Source organism: Ochotona princeps, chromosome 11 (genome assembly GCF_030435755.1).
Source record: "Ochotona princeps isolate mOchPri1 chromosome 11, mOchPri1.hap1, whole genome shotgun sequence".
In the NCBI taxonomy this organism is placed as follows: domain Eukaryota; kingdom Metazoa; phylum Chordata; class Mammalia; order Lagomorpha; family Ochotonidae; genus Ochotona; species Ochotona princeps.
In genome coordinates this window covers 12280135-12292372 of record NC_080842.1, presented here as the reverse complement: position 1 = coordinate 12292372, position 12238 = coordinate 12280135, and the positions used below count along the sequence as shown (strand labels likewise).

The 12238-nt window shown below is 40.6% G+C and overlaps 1 long non-coding RNA gene across 1 annotated transcript in view; it reads right to left on the bottom strand.

Moving 5' to 3' along the window:
• The window catches only part of LOC131481362 (uncharacterized), a 45495-nt gene extending 37498 nt beyond the window's left edge, over positions 1 to 7997 (bottom strand). The window contains exon 1 of the long non-coding RNA XR_009246251.1: positions 7869 to 7997. This is a non-coding gene — a long non-coding RNA (uncharacterized LOC131481362). The remainder of the gene's footprint in view (positions 1 to 7868) is intronic.
• Between the last annotated feature and the right edge of the window lie 4241 nt (positions 7998 to 12238).

Genomic DNA, 12238 nt, shown 5'->3' with positions numbered 1-12238 from the left:
TGTAGCATCTCTGCTGCAATGAAAACAGCATCCATGAATCAGAATGAGAGTTGTGCTTATGCTTTCATTTGCCATGATAATATCTAGGCTTATGGTTTCTCTACTAATTGCATTGGGAAAACTCGAGCCTGATGAAGTGAGCAATGTGGTGGCATGGAATCCTGAGCATGTCTGCTTCTATAGACATACATCCTTCCGTCTCCACCTTGTTCTAAATGTTCTACTGGCCAAGAGGGACAACAGATCATGACCAGCCCTGGGCATGATCCGTAGTTTAGCTCTCTGAGTGGGTAGACCAGGGCAAGTTTATTATATGGTAACTGTGAGAATTTGAAAGGACCTCAGAGGCCATTGAGTTTAATATGTTGACTTTTCCATTTAGTAAATTCAGATCCAGTGTTACTCAATTGGTTTTTGGTAACATTGAGATGAGAATTCAAGCACTCTATTTCTTCTTAGTTATATGTTTTTTTATTCTGCATGATTGTTGCAATAAAAGCCCTACATTTAGTCCCTGACTGATCCACAATTATAATCATTGTCATTTAAGCAAAAGTGAAACATTACATCTGAGACATATGTCTCCTATATGACTTCCCTATTAAAGCCAATTGAGCTTAAGGGGAATTTGCAAAAGGTGTTTCAGCCAAACAGTACTGATGTATATTAATCTGATATATTATGGTAAGAACCCCTAAATCATCATCATAAAGAACAATAAGCTTATAATTTACCACATTCATGAGCTGCCATGTCAGCTATTATATTGCTTTTGAGTTGTTAGATTCTAGGCGCGACAGAATGGCTCAAGTGGCTAATCATTCTTGTTCAAGCACTGAGATCCCATTTAGGCACCAGTTAGTGTCCGAGTTGCTCCACTTCTGATCCAGCTCCCTGCTTGAGGCCTGGGACAACAGTAGTAGAGAATGGCCTAAAGCTTTGGGACCCTTTACCAATGTAGAAGACCTGGAAGAAGCTCCTGGTTCCTGGCTCGGATTGGCTCAGCTCTGACCATTGCAGCCATCTGGGCAGTGAACCAGTGGATGGAAGATCTTTCCTTCTGTCTCTCCTTCTCTCTATAAATTTGCCTTTCTAATAGGAATAAAATATTTCAAAAAGTTTTAGATTATTTTTATAGTCAATTCTGTTTTCATGCTTTCTAGGTTCAGAGTTCTAGGTACCTAATTCTAGGCTTTATCCTCTAAACAATGGAACTGACTATTCAATGTCACAGGACTCATAAAACTTAATGGAGCTAATATTTGCAAACTGCGTACTGACACATGGATAATAACAGATGCTGAATAGATGTAATGGATAGCTATGTAATTGTTGGTTATTTTGTTTTTTTCTTGCGTTTTGAAAATCTTGGTAGAAATACTAAGGTATTCAACTAAGTGAATGTGAAAAGAAGAAAAACCTAGGTAATATCCATGCGATCTTGACAGCAAGGGGAGAGTGAGTAAAAACCACCAGGAGACAGAGTGAACAGGGAAAAGGTGGGGGGGAGAAATACATGACATTTTATTAAAGAGAAATTCATTGAGGAATGGCAATGGCCCATTATTCAATGAAGTGACTAGAAAGAGTATCAGACAAGAAAGGGCCAAAAGAAGGTCAAAGACAAAAAGAGGAGGGAAGGCAGGAAGGAGATCAAGAAAGCAGCATTATTTTATGAATGTGATAATTGAAGAAAATGTGAGAAGAGGTTATAAAAAAACTCAGGGAGTGATTGAAATTACCAGTTATTTTCCTCTGATTCATTCTTTAATGTCTTTCTTAGAGAGATCTTCTCTCTTTTGTGTGCTAGTGAATTTAAGTTGAGAACCTCTCCTTTCTTCTTTTTTCTAATGATGACCCTGAACAAGGGCATGCTATCTCTTTAAAACTCCCTTCTATGTGAAGATATATTACAATATCATCAAATAGGGCCTCCTTGGTTTATTTGACTGATTTGAGTTGAATGCTGTACCTGACAGATCCTTTTGATCCACTCCATCTGGGGACTGAATCAAATACTCTGAGATCCAGAATCACTTGGCTTACAGTAGCATTTCCCTTCTCCAAAGTCCCCACACTCATGATTCAACAGCTTCAAGTCCATCTCTTGAGATATGGGTGGGATACAAGTTTCCCAACCTTGCCTGATCATATGAATACAGAATGCAGTGGCTTTTTTGGAAATTATAATTTTTAGCTCAGTTCAAATCATTAGAAACAGAAACATGCAGAAGTGAGAAAACTTTAGAATAAAGTAAGTTACCCTACTGACTGGAAGTTAGGAATATTGGATGGCTGTTCTCCTAACAACAGAATTTAGTAATTGAACAAATAGACTTAGGATACATTTTCTTATATAAAGTATCTGTATTTTTGCTGAGCTTTTTCCTGCTAGTAATCATTGTTTTATGAATGCCTCTTTTGTCCATTTTACCAGTACTATCCTCCATAACATCTTCATTATTTTATTATCATGATTGTAGTTGTTAGATCTTTCATCAGCTGATCCATTTGGCCCAAATGCCTGTAATAATTGAGACTGGGTCAGAGTCAATCTAGTTGCTGAGGACTCAATTTTGGTCTTAGTGGAGGTCGTAGGTGGTGGGGACCCAAATACTTGACCCATTACCTGCTGTCTCCCAAGGTATGTATTAACACAAAGCTGGACCAGAAATATAGGAGACTAGCTAAAGCCAGACACTGCCACATGGGATGTGAGCATCCCATGTGGCATCTTATCCACTTCTCCAACACCCATTCCTTCATGCTGCTTTGTAGAAAAATGCCTAGTCATTTCTTACCTTCTTCATATCACGCCATGAAATTTAATTGCAGTCATACTGTATGATTATTATCATATGTCTCAAAATTCCATATTCTTTTTTATTATTATTATTTTTGGAAAGTCAGATATCAAGAGAGGAAGAGAGATAGGAAGATCTTCCATCCACTGAGTCATTCTCCAAGTGGCCACAATGCCGGAGCTGAGCTGAGCTGAAGCCAGGAGCTTTTTTGGGTCTCCCACGTGGGTGCAGGGTCCCAAAGCTTTGAGCCATCCTTGACTGCTTTCCCAAGCCACAAGCAAGGAGCTGGGTGGGAAGTGGAGCTGCCAGGATTAGAACTGGTGCCCATATGAGATCCAGGCACATGCAATGCGAGGACTTTTGTCACTAGGCTACCACGCTGGTCCCAAAACTCCATCTTCTTTATAAAGTGTGCATTATTCATTCTTCCAATCTCCAACTTGTATCCACCCTGACACATAGTAAATACTCCATGTTTGTTGAATGACTAATCATTATAAACTCTTCAGAATATTCACATGGAGAATGAATAACAAACAAACAAATGAGCTTATCCCGGAAAGAGAACAGGGAATGGAATTGATTTGCCTAAGATTGCCGTTATGTTCCACAGCTCTCCAGACAGCAACTTTCTTTCTGCTAAGGACTGGTGTTGAATTGACCTGTGAAGTCAATGTGAGCTATATTGCTTTGTGCATGTGGGTCTTTGATAACTAGAATTCCATTTTGAATTTGTAGTTTAAGGAATCCTATAGAAATAAAATAAAAACATGGTAATAATGGTGACTAACTTGTAATATTTTCTTTTGTGACTTGTATTGACCCAATGTTCAACTGCTACCTCTAGTGATGTTTAGGGTAAAAGCCTTATGTGGAACTTTATATAACAGCAGAGGATCACAAAATATTAGGACGGAACACTGACAGTAATTGCATTACTTTCTTTGAGGGGCCAACATTATGACATGGTAGTTTAAGTCTCCATCTGCAATACTGCTATGCCATATGACCACTGGTTGGAATCTTGACTGCTCCACTTCCAACACAGCTGTGTGCTAATTCTCCCGAGAAAGAGGCAGATAATGGCCCAAGTCCTTAAGCCCCTTTACCCATGTGGGAGACCCATATGAAGGTACAGGCTCATGAATCAGCCTGACCCAGCCCTGATCATTGCCTCCATGTGTGGAGTGAACCAGCAAATGAAAGACTTCTCTCAGTATCAGCCTCTTTGTCTGTAACTCTGCCTTTCAAAAAAAATATGAAGTTTTAAATATATTTTTAATAAAATATTTCATTTGAAATAATAAGTTGGTTGCCTTCTGATTGTTAGCAAAACCAGAATTATCCCAGAAATGAGTCGCTGAACATTTTACAAGAAAATCTCCAGTCTAACATTTTGACAATGGACCAAGGGAGAGTGGAAGAGTTGAGTGCTGTTTGAGAGGAATAGAATTCAACAGCAGGGGCCCGGCGGCATAGCCTAGCGGCTAAAAGGCCTCGCCTTGAATGCCCCGGGATCCCATATGGGCGCCAGTTCTAATCCCGGCAGCTCCACTTCCCATCCAGCTCCCTGCTTGTGGCCTGGGAAAGCAGTTGAGGACGGCCCAATGCATTGGGACCCTGCACCCGCATGGGAGACCTGGAAGAGGTTCCTGGTTCCTGGCTTCGGATCGGTGCGCACCGGCCGTTGCAGTCACTTGGGGAGTGAATCATTGGATGGAGGATCTTCCTCTCTGTCTCTCCTCCTCTCTGTCTCTCCTCCTCTCTCTGTATATCTGACTTTGTAATAAAAATAAATCTTAAAAAAAAAAAAAAGAATTCAACAGCAGTCCATCTGGTTGATTTCATGATAAGAACTGGCAAGGATATTGACCGCTGAAGTCAAGCCCTGCATATATTTTTCTTACTTCCTTCTTTACATCCATCTTGCAAAATCAGTTTGCAGCAAAAGACTGTTGCAATATCAGTGGTCAGTTGCTCCAGTTCTTCAGCACGAGAAGCAAGTGATGTTCTGCATCCTTTCAGCTGCTCTGAACCAGCCTCCAAAGGCTAAATTAATACTTCTTTGAAGCCTGCAATTATCCCTGGGATAGCAGCAGTGGAGAACATGAATTTCTTTCTCCGTAAACCAGAAGAGATTTACCTACTCAGCTCCCTCTGCCTTTTAGTGTTGATGAAAGGAACCAGTGGCCTGTTAGAAAGAACATGGACTTTTGCTTCAGATATACCAGACTTGCTTGAAGTTTCACTTTTCCACTTTTGTGAATCCTTGTCACATTGTAAACCTCTTCAACTTTCTGAGTCCTCAGATTGTCCTCTATGCTAGAGGATGTAGAATTGGGGTAACGGCGTTGTGTATTGAAATAGCTGCACAAGTTACTGGCCAGGTGCAAAATGAAAACAGGACTGTTTGCTTAAAAAACATGACAGACCGCAGAATGATAGCAGCAGAACTTTCAGTCAAGTGTGATAGCCGCTTAGGGTATGAAACCTGCTCAATTGGCAAGTGACACACCAGGAAGATGCTCTGGCTGCACAGGTGGTTTATCTGTTGCTATGAGCTGCTTTCACTTATGTCTGCATTTCAGGCAGCTAATCCCTGCAAACTACAACTCCTTTGCCTGCTGACTCCACTTACCTGTAGGAGGTAAAGAGAGGAGACTAGAAGGTAGGATAAAACAGCTTCCCCATTCTTTTCCCTCTGAGAGGTATTGCCAGCTGTGACTATTCTTCTCTTTGAGTTCCAGCTTCCCTAGTACAGTCCACCTGCTGAGGGTCTTTCCTGACCCTCTTTCCTGCCGGTCAGTCTCCTACAGGAGGACTAGCTTTTGTGCTCTGATACCACTGTTCGCCTTGATCCTTCCAGCCAGTGTATGGCAGCTGCTTCCTGATGTTGCCATTGTCTTGACTGCTTTGCTTTCCATATTGACATTTCCTCAATTCTAAGCTCTTTTAAACTAATTGCTCCTATTAAATATTCCCCATCCTGCATGGAATCTGACACAAGTGTCTACCTTGAAAGATTATTACCATAAATGAATGTGTGTGAGGTCATGGTTTCAATTGTAGATTGTAATCCATTTGTTAGTCACCAGAATGAACATAACCAGAATTTTGAAACACAAAATACCATAGAGTAAACTGAAAATCTTACAGCACATTGCATGTATTAAAGGCAAATATGGGGCCCGGCACTGCAACCTAGCAGCTAAGATCCTCACCTTGCACCTGCTGGGATCCTATATGGGCGCCGATTCTAATCCTAGCAGCTTTGCTTCCTATCCAGCTCCCTGCTTGTAGCCTGGGAAAGCAGTTGAGGACAGTCCAAAGCCTTGGTACCTTGCACCCACATGGGAGACCCAAGATGCTCCAGGCTCCTGGCTTCAGATTGGCTCTGGATTGACTCAGTTCTGGCCATTGCGGCCGCTTTGGAAATGAATCAATGGATGGAAGGTCTTCCTGTTTGTCTCTCCTCCTCTATGTATATCTGACTTTCTAATAAAAAGTAAAATATATATTTAAAAATGAAATAAAAATTAAAGGCAAATATGCTTTCATAAAAATTGTGTATGCTTGGATGCGTGTATGTGGTGTGTGCTATTCATAATGTCTAAATATGTGAGTTTATAGCCCTGGAGTCTGAAGATAAATAAATAAAACTGAAAGCCAATAGCCTAAGGTTTCTGTAACATAAGATATAATCACTAAATTGTAGCAACTGTTGTGGATGTCCAAGACAACCTCATACAAACACTGTCTAGTCAGATAACATGAAGAATTTCCCATTCCAGTTCGTCTCATTAGAAAAGTCCCATTCAGTTGGACCAGAATGTACAGAAATGGCCAGCATATTTACTTACATCTGTTTGTTTACACCTGGACAAGCCCAGCCTGAGTCACCTATCTTAGCTGAAAGAAAAGCTGACCAAATTCAAAGAACAGAAATAGTTTTAAAATAACATTTGATTTTCTGTGAGTCATTGTAAGTCTATCTTGGGACTATCTTTCTCCTATAGCCACACTTTAAAATGGGTAGATCTCACCTATCAAAGTGGGAATGGGAGGAAGTGTGGAATAAAGCCACTTTCTTCAATCAGCAGATTAGTAAGAGCGTAACTTCTGACGATTATCTTTTTCAAAAGTATGAAAAGGCTGTTTAGTGAAAACTATGCTCCTGCAGAGCCATACGATTGGTGAATGACAAATATTATCAACCTTCTAGCACCTGCTGATGGGAGAGAACTTTGAAGAGTAAAAGGTTACTTTATTCTGCCCTAGCATGCCAGCTAATGCATTAATAGCCACACTTGGGGAAAGAAGCAACAACAACAAAAATTGTAGCTCCTGGGCTATTTCTTGCATAATTCATCTAGCAGAGAAACTATTCAACTATGAACAATTTTAAAAAGCTGCAGGTCATATAGATCTGTCTACTCCATGGCCTTCTCTGAAACCTACCCAGAACTCTCCTCAGTGCTGATGGAAGCCCTGCTGAACTTTCATGCTGGATGGATAGTGTGATGTTATCACTCATATTGATGTTGAGTTTGAGAATCGCATAGTGAACAAACAGATGTATATTTCCACTACTGGAGATGGTAGTGTTTATCAAAGTCAGATGTTGGGGAAAAGAGCAGAAATAACTAATAGTGCTAACTTGTGCCTGATGCAATACCAAGTAGTACTTCACACATATCAACTTACTTAATCCTCACAACCCTATGAATTGGGTACTATTATTATTGTTATTTCCCAGCTAAGCAGATAGGCATAGAAAGCAAAAAGAAAAAAAGCTAAAATTTTAACAGCTGTTAGTAGCAGAGCTATGATTCCAACAAAGCCTTGTGGTTGCTAAGGAAATGCTTGTAAATTCTATTTGGTTTGGAAGCGAGAAGATTTGTGGAGTGGGTCCTGGCCAGGTGTATCCCAGATTCTTGCCTCCACATGAGAAAGAAGTCAGGGAGAGATTTAGAGAAAGGTTACCACAGAAGCAAAATTTACCTAAAGCAATACTATATACTCAAGAATAAGTGTGGGCAAGTTTCATAGAGAAAGTCAGCACACATCAAGGTTCAGGCTTTCCTGTGATCTGGAGGCAAGAAGGGTGCTGTGCGAAGCAGGGCTTGACTTAATAATCAAAGGATACACAGTTTGGGTGATGCTTGAGTACTGCCATTTCTGTGCTCTGTTATGGAGATATCAGGAGTGTCATGCAGTCAGATGCATGATGGGAGTGTGTTACCATCACATCATAATGACCCAAAGGTCATCTTAGGGAGAAACCTGTAACCTCATTTGGATATTTCTAGCTGGCACCGATTCAAAGTAGCAGTGCTGTGGAATTTATGATTTTCTGCTTCCCAGAACAGATGGAGTTTTGAGGCAGGTTATGGAAGGGGGCTTTGGCACAGTGCACAGAAAGGTATAGAGGAAGTGGCAGAGTTGGGCAGTGTGGGGCAGCTTTTCCTGAGACACAGAGCTGTCACACAACTGGTGAGGAACATGGGTCAGCCAAGTCATGTGGATTAGCTGGGGCTACAAACCTTAACTCCTTTATGCTACCTCACCTTCTATATCCTAAAGTCTGTATCTAATTTTACTATTAACCAGTGTATTTAATTGGTTGGGCAAATCAACTTGTCTGTAACATCCTCTTCTCATCTAGAGAAACAAGAAATTGGTCAAGACGTTTTAAAGTTCTTTCTAGTGCCTCCATATTTCTTTGTAACTTAGTGGTCAGAGAGGTTATGGTAATTCATATTTCCAACTGATCAGGTATCACTTTTCCAAAAATTCAAGAAGGGATATTTTTTCACTAACCCCACTCCCTAGATAAAAGCAAGGAGGGCTCATTATGCTTCTCAGTTTGTCTCCACCCTTTTTTTCCCCTCTCTTCAACCTAACACTGCATTTTGTTTTTCAGCACCTATGCAAAAACTCCAGGAAGCTTTCTAAATCCTGGCGTTTATTACTTCCCTCCTAGAAATAAGACTGAGTTAAAGGGGGTGTGACTGGTCTACTGTGCTTACATGTTACAGTGATCCATGGTGGAGACACTTGAGGACAAAAAAGGTGGTGGGAAAACAACACTTAACAGTGTTTCCAATGAAGAGAGAGGTAGGTCAGAGAACGGCCTGGACAGATCTGTCTGCCACCTGATGCTCTGATTAAATATCGTGCGGCACAAAGTAAATGTTTACACCAAACCAGGTGCTTGAACTCTGCAGAATTATATTAGGCATGAGTAAGCAGTTTAATTGGCTCACCTTTTTATCCAGCTGTTAGTGTGTTCCTCCTAAGTGCTTGTCAGAATCTTTTGTGTTTCCCTTGGTACAGCTGGCTCATAAAAACATAAGCTCAAAATGTTCAGTGGGGATCTTCAGATTTCTACTCCCTTTCATTGAACTTTGTATTTAAATAATAGGAGAGAGAAAGAGTTAAGACACTTATTTCATCAAAATTAGTGTAATCACGTTTAATACTTTCTATAATTCAAGTTTTATCTCTTGAACACTGAATCCCTGCCGAACATTGTGGGGTGAATTTGACCTGTGAAATCAACCAAATTAAGTTATCTATCAGAATGTCCCTGAGGAGCTCAGTGATATGGGACTAGCCTGCATGGTTATTTCTTCTTTTGATTCCTGTTTAATTGTTACATTTATTTGAAGATAAAGACAAAGATTCACCATTCTCTGGTTCAATTCTCAAATACCCTACTGGCCAGATATGGACCAGGCTGAAACCAGAATCCAGGAACTCCATTTGGTTTTCCTCCCTCAGTATTTGAGCCATTAATCACTGCCTTCCATGAGGTGGCCTCGGAGGAAGCTGGACTAAGAGGTGGAGCAAAACTGACCCCATGCTTCCCTATAAGAGATGCGGGAGATCTAAGAGGTATTGACCACAGCACCAAATGCCTGCCCATTTATTTCACATTGATGAACGGGTGTGTGTTCAATGTGACATGTCAGCCATGGTTGACTTTAGGCTTCTTTACTTTTTATGGTTGTTCCATTTTCACATTTACTCTCCAGGTATGTCCAGGTGAATTATGAGTTCATCTGCTTAAAATGATTTTGGTAGAAAAGTATTTCAAGATCTCAAATGTTCCCCTATCAAATTCAGAGTCACCATGACTTTTTACCTATTCCTCTAGTTTCCAATTTTTAAAAATATTTGTTTCTTGATTTTCTGTTTCTATAGTTACTTGACTTTGAATTCCCTGGGTAGCTTTGGTGTTATTACAGCTATTGACTCATAATACTTGATTTGAAGACAATATGAAGACTATCCATGTATAGGTTTAAGTATAATATGAATTTGTGCTCCTCTGGGCATACTCAGGTCACACTCCTAAATATGACTTGCTCATTTAGAATAGTCTAAGCCTGGTTCTCTGAAATATACATTTCTACGTAAATGTTTTTAAAGTGTGTCTGCAAACTGTTGTCTTTATCAATGTGCTTATTGTGATAAACAGCCTGGCCTAATGGGTTTTGAAAATCCATGTACTCATGCTCTTTCTTTGGGAGTCTCTGTCAGTGTTAGCGTGTTGGAACTGGGAAATCCTGCAGTAGAAAACCCGCTTGTCTTTTAGCTCTCTTTCTTGCCTGTCAGTTTCATACATATAATTCAGTGTGTCTCAATAGTATTTTTTTTTCATCCACTTAGCTCCTTGCTTTAATTCTGAAATGGTTACTTTTTGTCATTGCAAGATAGCTTTCCTAGGTATATACTTGGGAAATAAACTCTCAGTGTATGAACCTTATGAAATATTGATGGTTGTTATCATTTTATTGGACACTTACTCTATGGTGACAACTGTTAAAGGTATTTCAAAGTGTTGTGATAGCTACACATTTGAGTACTTTAACAAAGACAAAAGGGACTGCTTTAAACAAGATAGATAAACTTTCATTACACATAAAAATCCAGGGTGGCAGGCAGTGAAGAGAGTTAGGGCAAGCCATTTTGACCAGGCTACCTAAGAGCTCCAGTACTTTTTTTACTGTGACTTCCCTGTCCTTTAAAGTTCTTTCTTTGTAATTTCTCTGAAATTTTCTCAACCTATCTTAAATGTCTAACCCTTCAGAAAGAGACTAAGAAGACACTCCTGACAAAAGAGAAGACCAACAACTTCCTGTTGAGCATCTGAATTATGCTCACATGTCATGGTCTGGCAGATATTGACATAGTCACTTCCAGTATATAAGGAATGATTGTCTCTTGCTAGGGAATATATATCCTTTTCAAACTTAAAGGGAGCTTCTTTACATGGGAGAAGGAAAGACATGAGCATTGAAGGAAATTTTCCTTCTCTGTTGTGTTTTTATTTTATTAATTCCTAAAGCCACCCCCTCACCACCCTCACCACCCCCTGAAATGGGTACTTAAGTCTCCATTTTCAAAGTAAGGAATAGTTCTGTCCAAGTGCTGGAACTGAGGTATAGCCACCAGCAGTTCACCATATCTAGTTAGCCTATTTGCCTTTTCTGATTGTGTGCCAAATACCAGCTTTTTCTGCTGACAAGTCTGTGGATTTCAGGTGGTTTGTGAGAGAAGAGGTTGACGTATTTGTATTTTATCAGAGATAGAGGAGTCAAAGAATCCAGGCAAGCAATGGTCACAGTACATCCATTTCAAAACAGCACAAGCCTAATTTTGGTGAAGAATGAAAATGCTCTAGGTGATCTACTTGTAACCGCAAGTGCCTTGAATGCTTCTTCTCAGGATGTAGTGTACACTCTGTACAGAGGGACATTCATTTGGAAGACACAGGATAAGCAATACTAATGCTCCACATCCAATTAGCCTACTGAGACTTCACTTACCAGAGAACCAAATGGCATAGAAAGGATGAACTATATGTGATATCTTTATTTATTTATAAGGCAGAGAGAGAGAGAGAGAGAGACTTCATGAACTTTCATCACTCCCTAAGTGGCTGCAATGACCAGGGCTTGGCCAAGCTGAAGCTAAGGTCCTCAAACTGCATCTGGACCTTACACATGAATAGCACAAACCTGGCAACTCTTGACATCCTCTGCTTCCCGGGAGCTGCATCAGAAATGGAGCATCCACAACTTGAACAAGAGCCCATATGGAACATTGATATTGCAGGCAGCAGTTTAACTTGCTTCACCACAACACTGGCTCCTGGACACAGGACTTGCAAATTGATAAATTGCCCTGATTATTGATTAAACTGATATAAAATAGGGCCTGGCGGCATGGCCTGGCAGCTAAAATCCTCGCCTTGAATGCCCCAGGATCCCTTATGGACGCCGGTTCTAATCCCGGCAGCTCCACTTCCCATCCAGCTCCCTGCTTGTGGCCTGGGAAAGCAGTCGAGGATGGCCCAAAGCCTAGCAACCCTGCACCCGCATGGGAGACCTGGAAGAGGTTCCTGGTTCCTGGCTTCGGATCGGCAC